A 24905-nucleotide genomic window follows, 5' to 3' on the forward strand; every position below is an offset into this window, starting at 1 on the left:
ATAAAATTTAAATCCGAAGTAAGTGGCTGGTTTGTTCTGATTTTAATTCCGAATTCAATGATTCCTTGATCTTGTCAACGTTTATTCCAATTTAAATTAATTCCAGTCGTTTGGCGAATGCTTGTCCTGTAGCGATGACGTGTTTGCGAGCAGGTAATCCAAGATAGCCGCCCGAAGCAGGTTTTGGACTCGAGCAGAGCCTATTTATATAATAAGAGCCTTAGACGATACAGATATAATGAAGAGTGGATGGGCAGAAGCATAAACATGCGAGCACACGGATATCGGCAAACAAAACAGGCTTCATCTGGGAAATAAGGCTCTCCACAAATGTTACGTGGTTCGTCCTAATTTTCCCCTTCCACTCAACGTCCTGTAGAGTAGAGACAGAGCAGCCGTTGCATTAAACCGTTGGCTTTTTCACAACTACATCTTCCTTCTCTTCCTCAGCTGACAAAAGTGAAACCGCATGTGAATGTCCAGCTACTCCTTAAAAACTACAATTAAAATAAAAGTGAAAATAGTCCTCATCATGTGGTCTTCTATGTTGTAGTCGAAAACAAAATGTTTGGTTCGTTATTTCATTCTGAAGAACTAATTTTGAATTAAAAAAATCACGTAACCATGACCAATGGAGCAGCAACAAGTTGCCGTGCTTTTGTTGGTTTTGATGTTTTGTTTAGCGCCGTAGCTGGTATCCTGCCCACCTACAATGCCGTACTCTCTACGTCATCTTCGACACTTCCTGTGTTTGGTCCGAGCCGGGAGCGTTTGTGTTCAAAACGCACCTCAATCGCTTTAACTTTGATTAGAAAAGGTCCGAGTTGGGCCAAACCAACAATTTACTTCCCAGATCCGCTCCAGACTCGGTTGCATGTTTACGCCGTCCAAACAAGGAACACTATTGGTGCAAAACTAGAACGTTTTAACTGCTCTACGATTTTTAGGTCTGAATACACCCTTAAAGATAATTGTTAATTCTGTTCCTAAACACAGTCATACCAACACAGTAGTCTTGAGTAGCATTACATCACTGTTTTCTCCCAAAATGGCAAAAATGTATTAAATAAGGGAATACCATTACTCAGAAAATATTTTGTCTTTCCTTTCCTTCTGTTTTATTTCTATGACCTTGATGTTAACATAATAACTGAAACAAAGTTTCAAAGTTTAAAAGTAACAAGCATGTAGACAACAATGACTGTTATTTATTGCCTTACAAAGCCAGTTTTAATGCCTGCAATTTCGACTTAAACAACTGCACTTGTTTGCCTTTGGCCAGCATGTAATGGGGCTTTTATCTGGCATCTAATTACAACTAATGCATCTGACAAGAGAGCTCCATGAGAGCTGCACTGTTATTCAGAGCACTGACTCATCCACCCCTGCTGTCCTCATGAAAAGAAATTCAAGGCTAAATGTTAACAAAATATAAAACACAGCTTCTTTTTCCTAATGTGATTGTAGCAGTTGTCGTTTCCCCTGCTTTTACGCAAAGAAATAATGCAGTGCAGAAGAAACACTGGCTGCAAACAGTATATATTGGCTGCAGAGATCACAGAGCCACGAGAGGACAAGCCCTTAGTCGTATTTCTTTGTACCACAGTGTTGGTGAGCTCTGCAAAGAGCAGCACATCTTAAGCCAGTAAACATTTGCTGCACCATTATATCGATCGATGGATCTCTATGATTGCAGCTCAGTTTCTCAGTGCTTCGCCACTAAGAAAACATATCTTCTCTTCATCATTCTCTTCCAGAACCCCCAAAGGCCCCCTTCCCTTTGCTATAATCCATGTGCATCCCTGACCAGACTCCCAGCACGCTGCCTGAAGGAGGCTGAATTGTACTAAAAGATTAGGGAGACATGAGGCGGGAGCAGATGGGGTAGTAGCGTTGTGTGAATGTGTGTGTGAAGCGGGAGGCCTGCTGGGCACAATAGCAGTAAGAGCACCCCAGGCCATTAGCACGGATCCCCAGGACATGCTGGTATGGTGGACTCCTGTGGAGGAGAGCTCAGCTGGAGCTTCACATCCCACTGCCTCACAGCCACGAACCCCCACATTAGAACAGATAAGGCTCCTCACGGCATGTTGTACACAAACACTCACAATCACGTTCAAGTGCAAGTGCGGGCCACACACACTAATGTCTTTGCCAGGAGTCGTGGGGCGGCTCACACACTTTCACATTAACGGCTGTTTCGGAGTATTCTTTATAATTTACACAATGTCGTATTGATTGTTTTTATACCGTCTGTATGTGTCCTAACTTTTCCACACAAAACGTGAAAATTAATACAATAACAGTAAAGTGACTTCGATTTGAACCCCACTGTTGCTTATTATTGCTGCCGTTCTTTACAAGCATCCCCACTGGCAACCTAAACTAAAAGGCATTTGGGGAATCATAAAATATTCCATTATAATGGATTTCGACTGCTGATTTTTTCCCCTTCTGTACAAGTCACACTGGGAATAATACAACAATTATGAAAACATTGCTTTGGCTTCTGTTTTTTTAAATCTAGTTCCACCAGTCAGCACTTCTTGGGGAATAAAATGGCCTCATTTCTCCTTCTTCGGCTCGACTCCCTCCCTCCTCTTCCTCCACAGCCCTGTCTGAATCCCTCCCATGGCCCGCCGCTCTCCTTTAATGAGTAGCTGGAAATGACAGCTTTAATCACCGCCTGTGGCCACAGCGAAGGGCCCGTTAATGATAGAAAAGAACAGAGGGCCATTTGCATCAATCAGTCCTAAATCACTTTTTATGATAATGCAGTGGAAATGAAGAAGAGACTGCCCAGATGACTCCTGCATGATGATGGTGAGGTTGCTTCTCTCCCCACCTTTCTTAAAGGAATATATCAGACTTCTGCTACAGCACGCCTCTGTTTGACTAGAGGAAAACTAACATTACGACAGATCAGCTTTAAACAATTTAACTGCACTCATTATTAGGAGGAAAACGTAAGAAATTACTGAATATACCACACAACTTCCCATTGTGCTTTATAGTCACACAGAATTCAGATTTATTAAAAGTCAATTAGTAATTATAAGCATAAGCAATCAAGGAAGTCTTTCAGTGAATTATATATAAAAAACATTTTTGTGGTTCATTGATTTATTTGATCTAAATCCTTTACTCCTTGAAATCTATTGAAGACATTTTCCTACCTGTGCAGACCAGACAAAACAAACAAAAAAAATGCTTCATTGCAAACTATAGTCAACTACTTTTATCTATTGTTACTGTATTAAAACTAAAGATGTCCGTTCAGGAAACTCTTAATAAGAACAACACAGCAACAGGATGCAAAGAGCATTTTCAGATTTCGTGTAATTTGGAAAAACAGTTTCTTGAATATTTAATTTGTAGCGAAAAGTTGCACTGGCAGATTCCAGAGCAGTTTTGGTTGATAGTGGCTAAGCTGTTCACACACTAATCACAACACAGCTGTCATTAGGGCGTTAATCTGTCACTGGGAGCAACCTTGGGTTTAGTGTTATGCCCAGGGTCACTTTCCATTCCCCACCAATACTGGGTATGTGTCCGTTAGTCAGCAACAAGCACCAACCAGATTCCACATGAGACTTTGATCATCAAAGGTAATGATCAAAGTGACCAAAATCCTTAAGAATCAGTCACTCTGGGACAAAAAGTCTGTTAGGGGATACAATGTTTCCTCTAGCAACTTTTATTGTAATTTTATAAATGTCTTTTTAATAACTCTTTGTCTCTAAGGGTTCTTCTTTTTCAAACCCAAACATGCACCTGAGTCAGCAACTAATCAAACACAGGTGAGAACACGCCTCGAGCACCTCAGAGCTGCAAACCTGTGCTAACACTGGATCAAAAGCCTAGATAATCAAATATATGCTAAAACTGAAGGAAATACTCAGAGCTGAAAAAGCAGGAGGAATCAACACTCTTTATGATCCCAACTCTACAAAACGCTCCACAGAGACATTAATATCCTAGAGTAGTTCATAAATACTACTACTACTACTACTACTGTGTGGAGCAGAAGCATTGCTTTCTTTTTCATTTAGTCAACAAGCTTTCTACTGTTTAATTACAAGTGACGCCACATTCTCTGGTCCCATAATTAATTCAAAAGCGCTCTGATTAAATGCAATCAATTCAATTGTTTGCACAGTTGGGGTCTCTGAACAAAGATCATCTGTGGAAGTATAATGAATGCAATCACATGACGTAATATCTCATTTTCATTTTAGTGTATTGAAACACAAAGAGGAATACAAAACCTGATCCAATTGTAATCATTCTCTGTGCATTTACAGACATAATAACCTAATAATCAGAGTTAAAAGGAAGTGACAGTGCTTGGCTTTTCACACTAATCTATTACTAATGCATCTGAGCCAATGATTTGAGTAAAATCAGCTAAAAGTATGGTTGCATAATCACAGCCTTACCTTAGACACCACAAAGGATTGATAATCCAAGCTGCTGAGCCCAAGAAAAGGTGAAATGAATCACGAGATATTCAAGAAATACAACTAAAAGTACTAAAACCAAAGAAAATATTCCAGTTTTAAAAAAGACACACAATATCCACAAATGCCTCAAAAAAGGCTGTAGGGTTTCCAGTGCATAAAAGTGTAAACTGGCAGGACAAAACATAGCAATTTGTGAGAAAAAGAAACTCTGACAAGCGCAGAATCCTCACTAACGCACAGACAGGCATGACAATGGCGCTTCGGGCTACAGCCGTCTCTCTCCCTCCCTCACCTTATGTCTCTTCACCACAGATGGCTTCTTGTGAGTGCAGAGGAGGGCATGGCAGCTCCGCACTAATCCCCAGCCACACAGACGGAAAAGCTTGTTAGAGCACTTGCTGATCACCGCAAAAAGTCAAACCAGAGCCAGGGAAAGGTCATCAGGAATTAGGCTATGCTCAAACTCCAAAGGCTTGCCTAATTCCCCTGATAAGCTCCTTTGAAACCTAACCTGTCCAGGCTGTGCCATGGGCTCAGCCTCGCCTTCCACTAAATCTAGATGGAACTCATTTACACAGAGGAACACACACACCTGCTAGGCAAAGCTTTTCCTGATTACTAGACTAGAACAATCAAATAAAGAATCCAATGATTCCAAATGTGTGTGAAAGGACTTGAAGCTGCTTAGATACAGGACCAGGGTTTTAACTTAGAGCTCCTTTGGACATGAAGAAGCTTTGAAGCAAGAACGCGTACTGGGTTGGACTGTTGTTGTCAGTTATCCACTTTGGACAAAATAGCAGAAGGAAGAGACAGACACTACAAAATGTACTGAGTGAAAGAAGATTTAAAAGGAACAAAAAAGGAGAATCATCACATCCCCCCTTGAAGAACTCAGGTGCCCCCCAAGAGGGGGCGCTTCCCACACTTTGAAAGACCCGGCAGAAGAGGACAGTAGTGGGTGCTTCTGTACTAATGGCTAATTTAGCTTTAGCCATCATATTGTGCCATAATAGGACAGTTTTCATGTCATGTGTACAAAACAGTTTCCGAACTTTTACAGGCGACTGTGGATCAGTGGTAGAGTGGGTCGTCCGATATAACGGAAGGGTTGGGGGTTCAAGTCCCACTCAATCCAAGTCATTGTGAATTATAAATCACAAAGGTCCAAGAGACCACACATATGAACTTTTCATTCAAGGTGATATTTTGTCCAGTTACAAATTGTCATGACCATGTGGAAAATCTAAAATAAATTAGTTCCAGAGCACATTATAAATACATTTATACTAATCACAGATGAAAACAGCAGGAGGAAAGGAAACTTTTGTGTACCATTTGTTCACACTTCACTCAAACACAGAGGTGTTGTTGTCACAGGTTGTGGACCTCATTGTATGACAACTTAAAAACTTATACTATTGTTCAAATTAAACACATGTATAAAATGTCGTTGATTGAAAACTACAGACATCTGTAAATCAAACATATGTTAAATTATTGACATCTATAACAAACAAAATTGTTCAGTTTTTTGTAACAAATTAATTTAATAACACTGTACCTGTTGTATTGTAAAACCATCCACTTGGACATTATTTTATTTAATAAAAAGGGACATGTATAACAAGACTCAGGCTTCAACATGCTCCTATTCTGACATGTGAAAAGTACTGACTGACAATTACAATGCAGATATTGTAAACAAGATTACATGAAAGAATACATTTTCTTTGTCATTGTGTCCTTTGGCAAGGCACTTTACCCAAATTGCCTTGTATGAATGGATATGAGTTGTGCATGAATGTTGGTGGTGGTCAGAGGGGCTGTAAGCATGAAATGGCAGCCACGCTTCTGTCAGTATGCTCCAGGGTAGCTGTGGCTATACTGCAGCTTACCACCACTGGTATGACTGATGTAAGTGACTGGTGTGAATGAATAATGGTTTCTGTGACGCGCTTTGAGTTTCCTTGAAAAAGTGCTATATAAATCTAAGCTTTTATTATTATTATTATTATTATTATTATTATTATTATTATTATTATTATTATTATTATTATCAAACTGCACTAGAAACATAAACATCAACAGGCCACATGACAAATTTTGATCCAGAGACAAAAGTTCCAGGAACTGTGTATGGAAAATAGGCTTTGAATATTTACCCTGGAACTGTCAGGTATGCAGCCTTAGTGTACGAAAGATAGTAAACTGGTTTTGATGAAAACAATTTTACGCAGATCTAAAACTAAAAATGTTTTTAGTTGGGATAAAAAAAACAATACATAAACAGGATTGTATAATGAAGTGTTTGCATTCCCAGTCATAGTACAAAGTGTGGCCTCAGTGCGAGAGGTGCGACGTGGCTGTTCTTAACCCAACAGTTAAGTACCAGTGTTTTAACTTAGAGCTTCTTTGGACATTTAGAAGCTTTCAAGCAAGAACTGCGACTGGGTTGGACTGTTGTTGTCAGTTATCCACTTTGGACAAAATAGCAGAGGGAAGAGACAGACACTGCAAAATGTATTGAGTGAAGGAAAATTTGAAAGGAACAAAAAGAAGAATCATGTGGTACTTCAGAATTGAGCTCTTTCAGTTTGAAAACAGATCACATAAGAACACAATGTGCTAGACTGAAAAATGTGAGCCTTCAAAACAGCAACAAAAAAAATAAATCTGTTTTTATGTTCACAGAATGTTTTTCTCTGCACAGAAATTCAAAGTTTTAAAAGAAATAAAGTCAGCCAGACTCCAGTCCTGTACTTTAATTATTTTGTATTGAAATAATAATACATTGGATTTTATATAGCGTTTAATCATAGACACTCAAAGTCGCTTTACAGAATGAAGGCGTTTTTCTTTCACTCCACACTTAGTGGTGGAAAGCTACTATTGTAGCCACAGCTGCCCTGGGGCAGACTGTGACGGAAACAAGGCTGCCATAGTGCGCCATTGGCCCTTCCGACCACCACTAACACTTACTCACACTCTACATTCATACAAAGTAATGTGGGTGAAGTGTCTTGGCCACGGACACAATGACAGACTTGGAGCGACTGTCCCCCACTGTGGCACCTGGAATGTCAAACATTATATTAACAGCTTGTTTATCCTTGTTACAGACAGTCCTGTATGCGAGTAAACTGTTGCATTTCTAGTCATCACAATCCACAAAGTAAATAGACTCTAAACCATTAATTCCTGTCAACATTCTAATTACACACTTGGAGGCAACACTTTGCTCCAGCGTTGAATTCACTGTGAGAGCGGTGACACCCACAGCCAATAACACGACAGCTGTGATCATGTGACAGGCGAGCGGTTTGGTTCTTTAAGCTCGACTGTGGAATGATGACATTTGCTTTATTGTCCCTGCAGTGAAGTATCTTTGCTTGTCATTGCAGACCTGATGATTATCATCACAGGATGAAAGAGAAAATCCACTTTGTAGCTTAGAGCAACAGTTGTGACAGGAATGTTGCGTGCAGCTTTAAAGGACACACACAGGCATCAATTCAGCTGTGTACGGTAATTTTGTTTACAAAATGCTGGTACAAATGTTGTGCACTTTATTAATCCTCAGACTTTTTAGTAGTCATATTAACACCATTATTTATTGTACAGCTGGTATTTTAGAAATCCATCCATCTATTTTCTGACCCACTTGCTCCTATTTTCAGGGTCGCAGGGGTCTACTGGTGCCTATCTCCAGCTGTCAATAGGCATTAGGCGGGGGAACACCCTAGACAGGGCACCAGTCCATCGCAGGGCAACACACAAACAACCACTCGCACTCATATTCACCCCTACAGGCAATTTAAAGACTTAAATCAACCTAACAGTCATGTTTTTGGATTGTGGGAGGAAGCCGGAGTACCCGGAGGTAACCCATGCAGCACAGGAAGACCCAAGTATCGAACCCAGGGCTTCAACCCAGGACCTTCTTGTTGTGAAGCGGACGTGGTAAGCACTACTCCACTGTGCGCCCATTTTAGAAATCTATGGAATGCAATTAAAATAAAGACCAAAAAAGTATTAAAAACATGAATGTGCAACTTGCTAGGCTAACAAATAAATAGGTGGCAGGCACCTATCTACAAACACACAACTAACACACACACATGCCTTCCACACATTATCCAACAGAGAAAAAGAGACAATGAGCAACACAGAAGCGTACACAAAGAGAATGAGACTGACAGCGAACAGGGACACAGAGACAAACAAGGGCACAAACAGAGGCAGAGATGAGGACACGTGCACACGGAGACAAACAGGGAGACATGCAGGGATAATAATGATCACACTCCCACACACCTATGCACTCTTACACCTGTGATCAGACACTTTAGTCTCAGGCACATAGACATGACACAACACCTTTCTTCTTCTCCTTTGTGAAATAATGTTTACTGCAATTTTTCATGATTTTGTTGGCATTTGTTCTCATGCGTCAGGTTCCCTGCCCTCGAAGAACTCTGGTGCCCCCAAGGAGGGGGCGCTCCCCACGCTATGAAAGACTCGCCAATAGAGGACAGGAGTCTGTTCATGCAAACATCCTTCAGTACTATAGTGCATCGTAAGCTGACTTCTTTGTTTGTTATTCATTTAGTTTTAATCTCCTCATCGTGCTCTCTGAACCAATTGGATGTGTACGACAGTTTTCGGGTCATGTGTAGATAACAGTTTAAGGACTTCAAAGTGCGATGAAAACACAGACATTAACAGGCCACATGGTCCAAAAGTGCCAGGAACTGTGAATGGAAAATGGACTTTGGATATTTACCCTGGAACTGTCAGGAATGCAGTCTTTTAGCGTACAAAGGACAGTGAACTTGTTTTGATGAAACAATTTCACACAGATTTAAAACTCCAAAAGTTTTCTCTGTCACAATAAGTTGGGGTAAAAAAAAAGGTTGTATAATGTAGTGTTTGCATTTGTACTATAAAGTGTGGCTTCACCACGAGAGGTGCGGCGTGACTGTTCTTAACCCAAGGTGTTGCTAAATATCTAGCCCTTCTCTTGTCTGCACTGCAAACGAAAAGCTGTTAAAGCGTTTACACAGCTTTAAGTGCTGCCACACTTTGCCACCATGCAAATGAAGTGTTAGCAACTCCAGTGTTAAGTGAGCCTCTTCACAGTGTGGTAGCTGTTTAGCGTGGGCTGGTTGAGACAAAGAAAAAAAGGCTGACGATTGGATATTAGGGCCAGAGAGGCAGAGATACAAAGTGGACCAAATAATACAAAAGTTAAACTAGGGCGCTAAAATGAACTGGGCCATCCAAAGCCAAGAGATGTCTGCTGGTATTTATGTACTCGTGCCAACCTAAAAAAGAGAGCAGTGATGTAACCTGCTTTATCACATGGTCAGTGGGTTCAGCAGCTCTTTCCTACCAAAGCGTGAGTGATGCACAGAGAAATGGACAAGATGTGATTACCTATTTGGTAATTGGCGGCAGTCTGCCAGCAGCATGTCAATAGTGAAAGAACAGAGACTTCTTGCATCAGGTTTCGGTGAGGTTAGCCAACTAATCAGGAATACATCACCTGGGAAATAGCTCATTAAAATGCTCGGCTAGGCTGTGAAGTGTGTGAATATGCTGCTCTAAAGGTGTTAAAAACATATCGAATCAAATCTCCATGTTTGTATGTGTGCAGCGTGTCTGTGTGCAGGAGATAAAGGCTCCAGTTTTCTGATGGCAGGAAGCTTCGGGCCAGGCCCTTTGTCAAATGCTGCTCATTAACAGCTCATAATGGCTGGCAGCGTCCGCACGCCGCCATGGCGCACACTCATTAGCAGCTGGCAGCAAGGTGGGGAGATGAGTGGACGTTGGCATCAGCCCATCCTCGCACAAGTAGAGAGCCAGAGTGAGACAGGGAACAGGGAGAGGGGATTGGCGAGAGATATAGCCAGATATAGATAGGTGGCAGGAGAGGGAAAAAATACTCATCTCTGTGGATTTAATTAAAAGAGGGGTGAACAGATGGGGAAGATGGAGTGAGGTCCAGCAGGAGACAGCTCATCTGTTTGAGTTTCCACTTTTTTTCCCCCCTCCTTCTATATCTATCTCCTCAACAGCCCAGTCGTACATCTCTATTTTTTCTTGAGTCTTGACTTCCAAAATGTCCCAATTCTAAGTTTCTTCTCTGGCTATGTGACATACACCAAACACATAGAAAAAAAAGACTGTCAGCACATGTGGGCTGTTGAAGGAACACAGACCTGTGCTGTGAATAGCTATAGGCTCGACAGCAACGCCAACTCGTACAGTACTGGGCCAGGGATGTGCTGCAGAGTGGCTAAGCCCCTTTTAAAACATAATCCAGGCAATCCCAGTAAAAAAGTACGAGAGCTATTCATTTAAAATAGAAAGCTGGCAACCACAGATCTCACCAGACGGGGGGGAGGTCACTTAGTGTTGGGTTTTTAGATCAGAGAAAGATCGAGCCTGCCTGTGGCTCTTTTTCTTTTCTCTCCCATAAGAAGTCACTTTTCATTCAAATGTAATCATCACCGTGGAGTAATATGACCTTCACGGCTGCATGTTAAAAAGAGCAAAAGCAAAGCATTCAGCTCCTTTCAGTCCCTGTGGTCAGCTCAGTGTATACAAAGGATCATAGACACAAGCGAAAACCACTAACAAATTCAAAGCACCACAGAATAAAAGCCCTTTTCACTTTGCAAAGAAATGTAAATGTGCATGCTACGTATATATGTGTTAAATGGCGCTCCAATTTCAGGAATTTTTACACTGTGTTTGACACACTGTATCTTTGATTGGCATTTGCTGCACAAGCATTAGCATAATCTCCTAGCAACCACAGTATAAATCACACCACCATAAATCATAGAAGGAAAACAAATCCTCACAACCACCATGTGTAACAATGCCCTCACTTTTACCACATTTTGTTCAGAAATTTTTCTGCCTTAGCTCAATTCCCTGCTACATTAATCTCATTATCCTTTGAACCTTTTCACTGTTAATGCCAAATGCAATTTGTATTCTGCGGCCAGGCAAAAAGCTCTAAACTGATTATACCAATTTGAACCGTGGCAGTCCTAGATATTGTTGAATCTGAAAGGACCGTCTAGCTAGTGAATGGGCTTCTCATATGCCTTCTGAGTTTCATGACACAATGTTGCGTCTGCTTTGCAAGGGATAAATTAAGCGTGTGAAAGTCTAAGCAAAGCCCTCATTTTCCAGTTAATCAAATCTTCCCCTAATCAAATTAGCGCACATAATTCCTCTGGATGCGTAGTACAAAAACAGCATTATCCCCCTCTCCGGAGCTGAAAGGCAGCGAATCAGCGTGGTGCCTCCCGCTCCTCTGCATGAGCAGTCCTCAATGGAAGAGGAGGTCTGCGGGTGAGGCGGGGCTGGAGGAGGCCAGGGGCGAAGCGGGAGGGCATGGCTCTTCCCAGTGGCCTAACAGAGAAAGGCAAGGCCGGGGTAAACTTTGGCAGCATTTAAGTTCCCAGCTCATTAAAAAGCCTGGCTCAGTGACCACCTCCAGGGAGCACTGAAGCGTTGGCTAATGAGGTACTTGTTTAATTTTCTTTCAAAGGGTTGGACATCTGTGACACCCCCTTTCCCCTGACGGAGCCCCAGCCTCCCTCTCATCTCTCCCCTCAGTCTTAAACCCCAATGCCTCATCTTTTCTCTTCAAACCGCACACAAAGCCCATCTATCAATAGGCTGTGGGGTTCTCTCCGGTTTGATGAAGTGTCTCTCATTGAATAAGGCAGATAATACATTTGGAAGAGTGCAGAACAATCGCCGCTAACTCTGATCTCTCACACTGAACAGTCAAAGCACATCATGGAAATTCAATAGTGGTCAAGCTAAATGGATAAATGTTCACAGTCCGGCATAATGTTCTAATTGATTTCCCTTCATGAGATAATCCACTCTCTTCAATCGTGGTCTCCTCCACTCTCTTTCACCCCAGCCACTCCTTTGTGAAGACACTGCCTATGTTGGGGGAAAAGGTGGAATGCATGAATAACTGGTGTGTATTCATTCATTTTGAAGGTTGTCAGCTCCTCTTGCCGAGTCTATTTTTTTTTGACCCGCCAACCTCTGCCACACAGACCTTTATGTGAGGCTCGGTCGTGATGTTTGAGACCTCAAACAACTCACGAGACATTAAAAAGCACCTCGCTTCCCATTGCTCACCTTAATTGGAATTCAAAGCAGCCTGTACAGTGCTTCTCTTCATTGGTCACTTCCACTTATTTCATAATGCGCCTTGATTCCTCCATCATGAGAGCTGTCTGACTCATAACCGCACCTTGATGTCCCCCTAATGATTAAGAACGTGGGAAGAATACAAATTTGCTCTTTTCGGTGCCTGCATTTCTTTTTCACCTTCGCCTGCAGCCATTCTCTGCAATCATCTGCTAACAAGGAAGAAAGGACGAGCTGTTTACAGAGAAAGAGTGGAAGGAAGAGGGGAAAGACAAAGCGGGGGTGTCGAAAACAGGTTGGAAACAAGTTAAAGGGCCTCATGAAACATTTGTCAATTTGCACTATGTAAACAGGCTGTAACAATGTGTCTCGGGGGCAGAGGGTCAAACCCATGGATCATGCATCAGCTGGCACGTGGTTATTGTTCTGTGCATCTTGTCAAAGCAGGGGCTCTGGGTGTGAGCGTGAGTGAGTGTGTGTGACAGACAGAGGATGTGTGGAAGAGGCCTTCAGGGTGATCAGAACACTGCGCTATTATTAGTTTGACACCAGAAAGCACCATCTGGGTGGGTTAATGAGCCTTTACCATGTGTTACAAAGAGCCTTGAGTTAATTTCCTGAAACAATATGCTTATAAAACACTCCAGCAGGTTGGAAACCAATAGAAGTGAGCGTTAAAGGGATCCTCAACCCAAATAACAAGAACGGCCCAACTAAAAGGTTATTCTTTCAATTTAGTTTTTCTACACAATTTAGACAATTTAGAAACTGCATATGCATTAAAAAGCACTTTACATGCAAGCTTGTGTACCTCTATGTGTATGAACAACCAGAAAGAGTTAGGGCCTTACAGATTTAATGCAGTGGTGGCAGGATACACAGGTAACAGTTGAATTAAAGATAAACAAAAAGCTCAGTAGAAAAAGAGGACTGATGCCAGCGATTACATTGAGTCTCGATCTTTAACAGCTAAATACCAACTCCCAAACCTTGGTGTTCTGATTGCCTGAGATCAAACATTAATCAATAAGTTTAAATCAATAACAAAACCAGCCTTCCAGCAGCCAAGAGCCAAGCGGCCCTGTGGGGCCATCTGCGGTAGTGGGGGGTGGCACAATCTCTGGAGAGTTGGTTTGGGCTTCTACTCTTCATTTCACTTTTCAAATATGATTAAAAAAAGTCTGTATGCTACTAAAAGTGTTGCATATGAACAACCATTAACTTTTCATTAGATGAAAAATTGAAGGAAATGCATTAAAAATGTGTATAACTTTTATTTATTAAACATTGTCAAGAAATGCTTATAAAACATTTCAATGTCATCACCTAGTTGTGTCATAAATCCATGATTATTGCTATGTCTTACTTTTGCTGCAGAGAGGAATTAAACAGGACCTCTATCTATACCTTTGTTAAAGAAAGTAGTATAGCCATCCCTTCAAATTAGCAAACTCTCACTATGTTGCCTGAATTTCCATAATATTAAGTCATTTGTATTCTATATATCTTGCTACCAAGGTTGGAAATTTGGATTTTAACCCAAGGCTACAGGCTCTTGACATTTAGGCCTGAAAAAAAAGGCTATTGTACTGGCTCATTGTGACCTCCGTTCTTGGGTTTACCATGATGGCTGATTCACCACGTGGCCTTGCCCGGAGTGGTGCAATGCAGCAGCAGACAAGCGGAGATGACCATGGAGGCGGAGGTCAGCACTAGAGTGATGGCATAAGGGCAAGGGTGTAGGGTTGATGCAATCTATCTGCCTGACAGCATCCAGGCTTTCTATCAAGTGGGTTGGTTCATGTGGGTCAGACTGCAGAGGAATGTGATTTAACGAAGGCTGCTCTCACGCTGTGAGCATAACCGCTGGTAATATGAATCAGCTCGTCGAGAAAATTGACTGGCTGGCTGCAGGGTTGGATATTTTGGCAACTTCAACACATTTATGAGGGGCAGAGTGTAATCCGGTCCAGAGACCTGAGTACAATAAACTATTTCATGCAGATTTTATGTTAAAGGTGATGAGTGCCTGTACACCTCCACCAGTCGAACAATAAGTGAGGGAAAGTAACATGCAGCTAGAAAACCACTCTGATATGTTCTCAGAGGAGAAAAGAAGGGGGTGTTCAAGTACACTGTGATGAGAAAGTGAAACTCAAAGTGAACAAAAGGTCAGAGACTCCCAGGCAGGAGGGACCATGGTACATCCCTGTCTGAGAGGACCTCAGCCCACTACTAAGCTTGATCAGGTTGCTTTGAGCTTGTCTGAAGCCTGCAGTCAACCGACAGTCAATACATACATTTGTGTTGAAGAGAGGCTGGAAGGGTGTGAGAACTGGCACTACCTAGAACTATGTTTATACTTTTGCATCTTCTTCTTAAGTTGTTTGGAATCATAAGGCCAATCATGCATGAGACAGAATGCAATAGAAATTAAATCCAAATTTGTATCTGAGTAGACGTCATTGGACTCGACAAGACAGGACAGAAAGTTTTTGTCAGATAATTCAGACCAAAAAAGAATGGCATATAAAAACAAAATTCAAGCCAAAACTAAACTAACCGCCTTCCAAATGGCTACATCAAAGGATCCTTACAGTACATGTAGTTAGAAATCTGGCAAGGTAGAAAAAAGGCTTCATAACCGAGTTTCACTAAATCTGTTCCCAATTATGTTCCACCAAAGGCAGTAATCAGGCAACCTCAAACACGTCATTTCATATTTGTCTTTTTCCATACTGAGTGACAGGCAGAACAATCAAATTAAGTTCCTCTCAGCAAACCCACAAGTGTAATTATGCACTAAGCAGGAACAAATCAACACACAGAGCAGCCGTACAGTAATTCTGACGCACAGTTCTGTCTGAATGTGAGATTGAATAGAAATACCACGGAGAAAGAAGCAGTTGTCTTTTCCGCTGTCAGTTTCAATTAGTGATTCATGTAACAAGCCTCTATTCATTAAAAAGAACATTAATTAAAACTTGAATTCTATAACTTGAAAATACCAAAAGCGTTGGCATGTACGTAGATATGGGGAGGCATTTCTTTAGTGATCAAATTTTTTTCTTGTCTTACTTAAAGCATCGTTATATGTAAATCTACAATAATAGACTAGTCTGTGGTAATGGTTTAGGAAAGAGTATGAAGGTATCCAACACACCAACGTCAGAATAAAAACAAGGACAAAAGCATTTTGTTAGAGCGATCAAATGTCCTCTTTTAACCGCACATGTCCTCTTGTCTGGGGGAATTTCAACAAATCCATGGAAATGCCTGGGTTTCATTAAGCATGAAATAAAATCTAAAATCTAATACAGCCTAATATAATAATAGCATAACATAATTAAGATGTTACAAAAAAAGCTACAAGAATACAACATTTTAATACATAATACTGAAATAATTTTTTTTTTTAAAAAGGTAGAAACATTTTATCATTGGTCTTAAAAATTTAAATAATAACTATTGGTAATAATTTAGTGCATAAATCAAACTGAACTAATCAGTAGCGGTGGTTCAGAGTGGGTCAATGCTTTGGGAACAACAGCACACCACAAGCACCAGATAGTTCCAGGGACGAGTCAGTAGGATAATTCACCATCTGTTCAGGGATACATTACTTAACTGCGTGCCCCCTGCTGTTTAACGGAGCCAATAATCGCAGTGACAATGAGAGCGGTGGGTCACTTCAGACTCATTGATCTACAGCAGGTAGAAAAAAAAAAACTATTCTCACATGGTAAAGACAAGTCACACAGCTCGCTGTCTGTCATGATGCAAATTGTTGTGAGCCCAACTTTCAACAAACATATGATGGATAATGTTCAGTAAACCTAAATTAGTAAGAGGAAAGCCTAACTGAATCATAAAATTGTATTCCTTCAGAATTTTAGAAACATCTTTCTTAACTCAACCAAGGAGATAATATTTTATGTAACGAGACAACATTGGAAAAATTGGTTAATAATTCACCAATCTTTATGAAATTTGAGTTATGTCGGGTTGGTTATTCAATCACCTCACCAAGTTTCATCTGGATCGGATCCAGAGTACACATTTGGGCCAAGCCCCAAATATTTGCGCTTGGCGGAGGTTTATCCTATCTGAGTGCTCTTGTTTCTGTATATTTCAACACTAAGTATTGCAAATCTATAATTGCTGCGTTCACACTGGACACGGTGCAAAATGTCTGTGCGGCCAGATTTCATACTAAATCAACATAAAGACACTGTAAGAGGCAAATTCTTCTCCTGTTGGTCGACGTAGTTTGATTCGCGCTGCAAGAGCATTGGCCACGGCATGCACACTCCCGTTTTTCCGTGACATTCATCATAATATTGAACTCCAGCGAATGTTTTCTGTGAGGCGCAGGCACAAAAGCTAATCAAAGTCCTTGTTGTCAATGACGTCAGGCCATCAACGCAGACACTGGTCTTTTCACCCATTTTAGCATGGAGGAGAAGTTCTTTTATGGGACCGGACCAGGAAGGATTTGGCGTAGCCCTTGAAGTAAACAGTGAAACTCACTGAGTTGGATGCATCGCTGGTTAACCTGGTGAATCCAGGAACGCCGGCATTGAGTGTTTTGACGGCTCTTCAGCTTCCACAAAAGGTAAACAGCAGTAATTTTACTGGGGTTCTCCATAGTTGATGGTGAAAAGAAAGGGAGTCTGGTTGGCACCTTTTTCATATTCGCTTCAGACGTGCATTTGAAGTGAATATGGGGAAAATGTATTCCGATCCTGCAGAAACTTTTGCACGGTGCCCGCGTCATGAAAATTCACGCAGCTAAGTCTATATACTGTAGATGCAAAAGGGTTTAAGTTACTGTTGTTTACACCAAGCTGGAAACCTCATTTTGTTGGTGGTTTAATTCCAAATATATTGATGGAGAGAGGTTATATCTTCACTAAAGGTTAGATTGGGTCCAAAAAATCCAGCCTGATCTGACCCAGGCTCGCAGGCATAAAGCCCGACCCAACCCGAGCTCGACCCATTAACGTAAATTCTAGGCCCTAGCCCGAAGCAAACCCAAATGTATTGCTGCCGGTAGATTAGTAGCTCGGTGCCTCGCGCAACTACAGTCGCACACGCAGCTCAGCACAAAAGGTATTAATGATGTGACTCGAGCCGTTATCACAGTTTTACAGGCATTAATGGAGATTATAGTAACACGCCAGAAATAAACAATCAAACACACAAAGAATCGTCTTACACAGTCATACACTCGCACTACCGTGGGAACAGAATTATTCACTAGTCTTTTCCCCGCTTACGCCCGCCCTTTCCCCAGCCTCCCAACCAATCAACACTCAGAACACAAAGACACACATTGGCAGAGAAAGCTGCATGTAACCATGGTGCCTTCTCGGCCATGGGAAATCTTAACATCAGTTAACCATTGAATACACACAAGTGGAACATAACTAGAACATATAACCCAGTCCGTTACAGCATTGCAGACCAGATCGGGGGGCCCCGTACGTGGAGCGCAGACCTGACTGAAGCACGCGATCATATTTGTTCTCTGTTCCCCAGCAGCAAGTGAGGAATGAGCAAAATCAGTAAATAATATTCAGTGAATATGAACGCTGAAAAACAAAACGCAACACAACGCCATCAATATCCCGTCCCATTACTAACAGAAATCACTTTAGAAATGATACCACAACAATATATTAGTGTTTTATGTTTATTAGAAAATAATATTCATGTGATAGAGATTAAAAAAATTATAAAATAATAATTCTTGAAGCCCGACCCGACCCTAACCCGACTCTAATGTGTGACATCTTGGCCCAACCCGACCCAAAATTCAGGTCGGGCTCCGGCCTAAAATCTAACCTCTAATCCTCATGTGCTTCATTTCTGAAAATCTAAAGTTTTCTTTTAGTCATATGACAGGAAGTCTTCCCAACAGACAGGTTACCCACAGCTTTAGTTTGAGACAAACATTTTACCAATAAATTATATATTAAAAAAGGCATCAGGCCGATACGGAAGGAAGGCTAGTTGTCAGGTTATTGTGTTGATGTGCAGCAGCTGTGATCATTTGAACATTCCCCCGACAGATGTGGTTGTGTGCGTGTCTTTGATTAACTTCATTAATATACATGCCTCGCTCTGATACACAGACAGTGGCATATGGTAAAAAGCATGAACAGGAAAGACGTGATTTGCTGTTTGCTCTGGAAAACAAACAAGCCAACAGGTCCTAGCAGATGGCGCTGTGTGTGGAGCTGGTGGGAGGTAGCGTGCTGCATCGGCACCGCCGCCAAGCAGGAGCTCTCCTGTGGATGAAAAGAAGCCCGACTATCGCCCTCGGCCTGCCACATGGTAAACAACTAAAGCGTCCTGCTTTCCTGTGCGCTGAGCCTTTTTATCCCGCGTTGATCTTACCCCCCTGATTTCAAAGCACAAAAAAAGAGCTTGTTTTTTGGCAAGTCAACGTGCTTCAGGCTCCACAGAAAGCAGCTTCAAGAAGAAATGTGTTTAATAATGGCTTGTTTGTGTGCGTCTCTCATTTCCCTCTTTGCTCCCTTCGTCTTCCCTCAGCATGCCTACCGGCGTACTTTCCACTTTGTTTCCATTTAAATAGTAAAGTTGGTGTCTCATTTGAATTGATAACAGATGTTGGTTATGTATCAAAAAGAAATCACTTTTTCAAGGGTTTTGTAGCTTCTTATTCATATTTCACATTTCACACAACACACTGACGGAATTAGATACTAGCAGGAAGAAATTAAATCAGGAAAAACACAGTTGATAAAAAACACTTAACCTGTTCTGATGTATCACTTTGTGTCTGCTGGAGAAAGAAGGAACCTTATTGTTGTCCTCCTGTGTCCTAACTTAATAATCAGGTCTTTTGGCCATGAGAATGAAAACAAATGAAAACATTTGGCAGCCACAGGTTGGACTGAAGTCAGATGTGACACAGAATCAAATTTTCCATTTACACACTATATGACCTGGATAGGAATCCACTATTTCTGAACCAAGAGAAAACCTTGTCTGGATATTCTTCTATAAACATGTTCAATTAGAAACATTTGAGTGACTGGTTGGAATCAAGTCAAGCTAAAGATGAAGTACATAAATGTAATACAAATGTGCACATTGTCAATCTACTATTGTATAATTTCACATAGCAGTCAAACCAGGTGGAGTCAAAAATGACAAAGACTTTTCTGTTTACTATACTAAACCTAGTATGGCTGTACAAGTCTCTACTGGGTAGTAGACTGTAAAAAAGATGAATGGATGAATACTGGTATCGGACCGATACTACACTATTATACACAAATTTGCTCAAATTCAGTGATACTAATAACCAATAACCATCCAATGGCTTTGAATGGTGGCCTGTCATTTCTGTTGTATTTTTGGGGATTGGTCACAAGGGGACTATATTTTCACAGAAATGTTTCATCATTCAATCTTTTTCACTTGAAGTGTCTGTTTTATAGTTTAAAAATATATATATATATACAGTAGTCCCTCGCTCTATCGCGGTTCACCTTTTGCGACCTCGGAGTTTCGCTGATTTTTTTACAGTGCAATTTTGGATGCATTTCTTTACAGCGTAAAGGCTGATTGGCTAACGCTGCGTTCACCCACCAGCGACACATCCAACTCGGTGAGTTTTACTGCCTGCTGAAGCGAGGAGCTGCACTCATTTTTCTTCCTCTCATAAACATAAACCACCAGTAAAATCTAGTGTGATTAGCGGCTAATGCCATGCTAGCTCAGTACTCCAGAGAAAACTTTTACCTGCTACTACCACCTCCTCGCTGATTCTCCTCCACGCCAAAAGCTGTGTCATACAGCTCCAGGTGGTCACACAGCTTCTACTCCATGGTTGAATGGGTGAACAGACCTGTGTCCGTGTTGACGTCCTGACGTCATCGTCAACAAAGACTCTGAATACGTTCGGCATCAATGTCTGATCGCTGGCAGTGTGACTCTGAAGTGCTGTATTTTTAAAAACAGGTTTATGTTTTAAAATCTACAAAGGTTTGAACTTCAAGTGTGTTTAAACAAGAGAGAAATGTTAATTCCTGTCAGAGAAAAGTGTATAAAGTGTGTGGTGAGGGGTTTTACAGCCTTAAAACATGTATAGTAATAGTAAATAGTGTGTGTGTGTGTGTGTGTGTGTGTGTGTGTGTGTGTGTGTGTGTGTGTGGGGGTGCGTTTTTTTGGGTGTGTGTGTGTGTGTGTGTGTGTGTGTGTGTGTGTGTGTGTGCGTGTGGTACAAGTATCGGTACTCTGGATCTAGCAAATACATATATATATGTAATAATCAGGTATCGTATCGGTCTGGGAGTAAAAAGGTATTGTGCATCACTACAAAGTAGTTACCCAAATCTGTTTAAAATCTAAACAGTTCACCAGAGGTGGCCTGAACGCATGTCTCACACTTTCCTCTTAGACTTGAATTACCTGCCCGCTTGTGCTAAATCAAAGGTTTCAACTGTTATTGCTGCAGAGACTATTGAAATAAGGACTTTTGCCTCAGACAGATGACTCATGGCTGTTTAGAGGATGAATACATACTATGCAGCTACACTGGAGACTGGAATTACAAATACCACTTCAGCCTAAGTTTAAAATCAGGGAACATATTTCTCCAAAGTCAGTAATCATAATACCATAAGCACTAAATCAGGGGTCGCCAACCTTTCTGAAACTGTGAGCTACTTCATAGGTACTGTAAAGTCCTAGGGCTACCAGTTAGAAAAACTCTCCCTAAATACTACACGTTCACGCTTTCACTTTAATAAGAGCGTAAGATAATAAGCTTGCTGTAGCTTAAAAAGGCAGGAAATGTTTACGTTTCAACATGCAACACTTTATTTCTCCTAATGTATGCAATTGTTTCATTTTCATCACATTTCATCAAAAATGATCATCTTCCTATTCTACTAGCTGCTAACAAACAACTTCTGTACAACATTTGTAAAATGCAACAATTATGTCATTATTTACAAAAATCCACCTTGCATTAAAAAAAAATAAATGTCATATATCATATTATATATAACATACCACAACCCATACCCCAAATCTGCAGCACATAGTAAGTAAGTAAGTAAGTTTTATTTATAAAGCGCTTTTTGCAGATAAAATCACAAAGTGCTGTACAGAGTTGTGGTACAAGTGCAACACAATAGAATAATAAAACAAGAGTGCATAAACATCATAAGAACAGCAACATTAAAGGATAAATAAAAAATAAAATCCAATTAACTAAAAGCTTTTCTGTAAAGTGTAATCTTCAGCAGTTTTTCACACAGTTAAGCTCCCTGAGAGACTGGTGCAGGTTATTCCAGAGTCAACATTGGTCACAATGCTTTAGTGAAAATAAACATTTAGTATAGTAGCAGTATTTAACTTTACTAATTACTAACTACATCTGTCATATGTATTTATCTTTGTGAGTTTGAATCCTGGAAAGTAAATCAGATTTTAGATGGAGCTCATTGGTGACGAGAGCTCCTCCTCACATGGTCCATGCGGCTACCTGGGGCCCGTGGGCATCATATTGGTGACCCCTGCTAAAAATAATATGCTCACTCGCCACCAATTGGTCATGGAATAGAACTGCAATCCGTCAAAATGACAGCGAACCTTCAAATTATTCCATCACCATTTGAAAAATCGGTCAACGACAGAAAACATTTGGCTACGTGAATCCTGGCCACTACGCCAATGAATGTGTTTAACTGTCCAGTTTAAAGATACTGGACACCAAATGGCTCCCAGTAAGGGACCACTGGTGTTAAAGTGTGTGTAAAATGAATATGTCCTGCATAAATAAAATCTGTCGAAAGTTTGTTTTTGACCACATAAAGTTTAAAAAGCCTCCATGCTGCAAAAATGAAACAGCTGTTATAACATCTATTCTGTGGTTCTGTCTGCAGTCGTTCCCTTAGATCTGAGCCCAGTAACAAGGACAAAGCTTTGTGGTCAGTGTCTTAGCCTTGGATGGGCCAAACCTGGAATTAAACCAGCAAACCTTCAACCAGTGTGTGTGTAGCGTCCACAAAAGCTTAAAACCAAACATGGACATTTACCTTCTATTTAAAATGACTTTACATTCTACCTCTAAACTTTATTTTTAAGTGCAGTTGTATCATGAATGCTGTGAATGCCGTTGGCAAACTGAAAGGGCTTTTCTTTATTATTGCTTTAAAGTGCATGGAGAGGTGGAATTCATGCATATGAAAAATGCTCAAAAAGCTTTTATGTTTCTGGCATGTTAGATTTCCAAGGCTGCTGTTAAGAAGTTGTTATTCTTCCAAAGAAGCTTGATGGTAGTAATTTCATCATTTGCACTATTATCACCTTGCCCTCCATATAAACGAACACACTCCGTTTGGTAATGCTTGTGATTAGGACTGTGGCGTACACTGATTAAAAAAAAAAAAAAATGTAATCTTGATTAGTGAACAGTAAGGCACGCATTCTGTTGGGTTTGTGAAGTATGTGATACTGAAATCAGCCACTGGCAGATGGAGACTGAAAGACAGTTTGAAAAAGTACAGGAGCCAAAAAACTGAAGGTTTGGAGTTCGTAATTAGGCAGCAGCTTTTTTTTCTTTCAAACCATTTCCCAAAAGAAAAGAAGCCTGACTGCTTAATTGGAGGAATCAAATTTAGTCAAGCGCCCCGTCGGCTCAAACCTACATCATTAAAGTTGCCAGCTAACAAACATCAAACACGAGGCAGCATTAATGAAGCAGATGTATTAATTTCCCATTTATGAGCAGCTACGCTACTCACTGCTGAGTCTCGCTCTCCCTCTTCTTGGCTTCTTCTCTTCCCTCTCTTTCCCTGACAGCACTATTAATGATCTTTAATGCCCCACAGGCGGTAATAGGCCCCACTGGGAGAGCCGAAACACTGCGATTTGTATTGAGGATTTAGACATAACGGGGGAAAAGGGAAAAAGAGTGAGATCTTGGGGACAGCTCGGAGGCGCTTGATCAGGCCTGGGCCTCACAGGGGCGGCTGCCGCTCCAGAATAATAAATGACAGTCTTGCGATTAAATCAAACCTTCTGTTCAAAGGGGCCAGAGTGGCTGATTGTCACTAACAATCGAGCCGCTTTTTTAAACACCTCTGGGAAAAGAAATCAAAAGCAGACAGCAAGTAAAAAAAAAGAAAGGCTTCGACGTCCGTCTGGCTCCCAACACCTGACAGTTAACACGCATTGGGAGAGACAGAGCAGAGCCAAGTCCACAGATTGAGGAACTGCCACTGGCAAATCTCACACCAAACTCATTATACCACTATCCACTATGCATTGGCTCTGACTTACCATTGTGCATCATTAGTGCTAGCCAAACGCATATGCTATGAAAACTCATATTACAATCTTACTTGGTTAGGATTCGCCGCACTATATCCCATCCTTTATGAGACTATCAAATGAAATAATAATGAAAGCCAGACATTGAAATCTCCCACCAATGCCAGACTGATGGAAAAATATTGACAGCAGCTCCACAATAATATCCCAAGACAGGTGAGGGCAGAGACAATAAAAGCTACAGATGCCAGATGTGAGTTGGGCCTCAGATGACATCGTCCCCGGTGCTGCATGCGCTCATCTAATTATCTGAAGCGGAGGATAACCTAGATAAATAAGCCGGCGCCAACATTAACCTACAAATTAGATATGCTGCGCTCCTCAGACCTGCAGCTTTGTGAGTCTCACCCTTAAAGCTGTTTGTTTGTTCTTTCATTAAGCTTATTTACTAATCTCAGGAGATGGATCCGGATGCTTTCTCGATGCAATGAATTGTTTATGAACCACACAATGACGCTTATGAATATAAGCTACCTACATTCAGCCTGGCTAGTAGAATGAAGCCAAATGCAAAAAATATTGAATTAGCCTGGAGCTAACATCTTCGGACTACGTGTTTTGGATATAACGTCAGTCATAGCAATTTAGTGCAAAATACTTTAAGTATTAGGTCTTCAAAAATGCACATTATTACATTAAAGGTCCAGTATTGTACCATTTTTCCCACATCTCCATTTGTTCTAAGAACCCCAACAACATAGTATTTGAGGTTTATTTTCCCAAAGTCGAGTTTATGTCCTCTGAAAAGTCACTTTGATGACTCTTCTAAAAACAGGCTGTTTTGGGGCCTTCATGCATATGCATGAGTGGGCGTGTCTATAGACTTCATGCTTTGCTCTTGGAGAGGGTGATTACTATAGCAATTTTCTTTTG

At 41.0% G+C, this 24905-nt stretch overlaps 1 protein-coding gene across 11 annotated transcripts in view; it reads right to left on the reverse strand.

Moving 5' to 3' along the window:
- The window catches only part of auts2a (activator of transcription and developmental regulator AUTS2 a), a 501602-nt gene that overhangs the window by 87628 nt on the left and 389069 nt on the right, over positions 1-24905 (reverse strand). The gene's annotated exons all lie outside the window — the stretch shown is intronic.

The sequence above is a fragment of the Gouania willdenowi genome, chromosome 14 (genome assembly GCF_900634775.1).
Source record: "Gouania willdenowi chromosome 14, fGouWil2.1, whole genome shotgun sequence".
NCBI lineage: Eukaryota > Metazoa > Chordata > Actinopteri > Blenniiformes > Gobiesocidae > Gouania > Gouania willdenowi.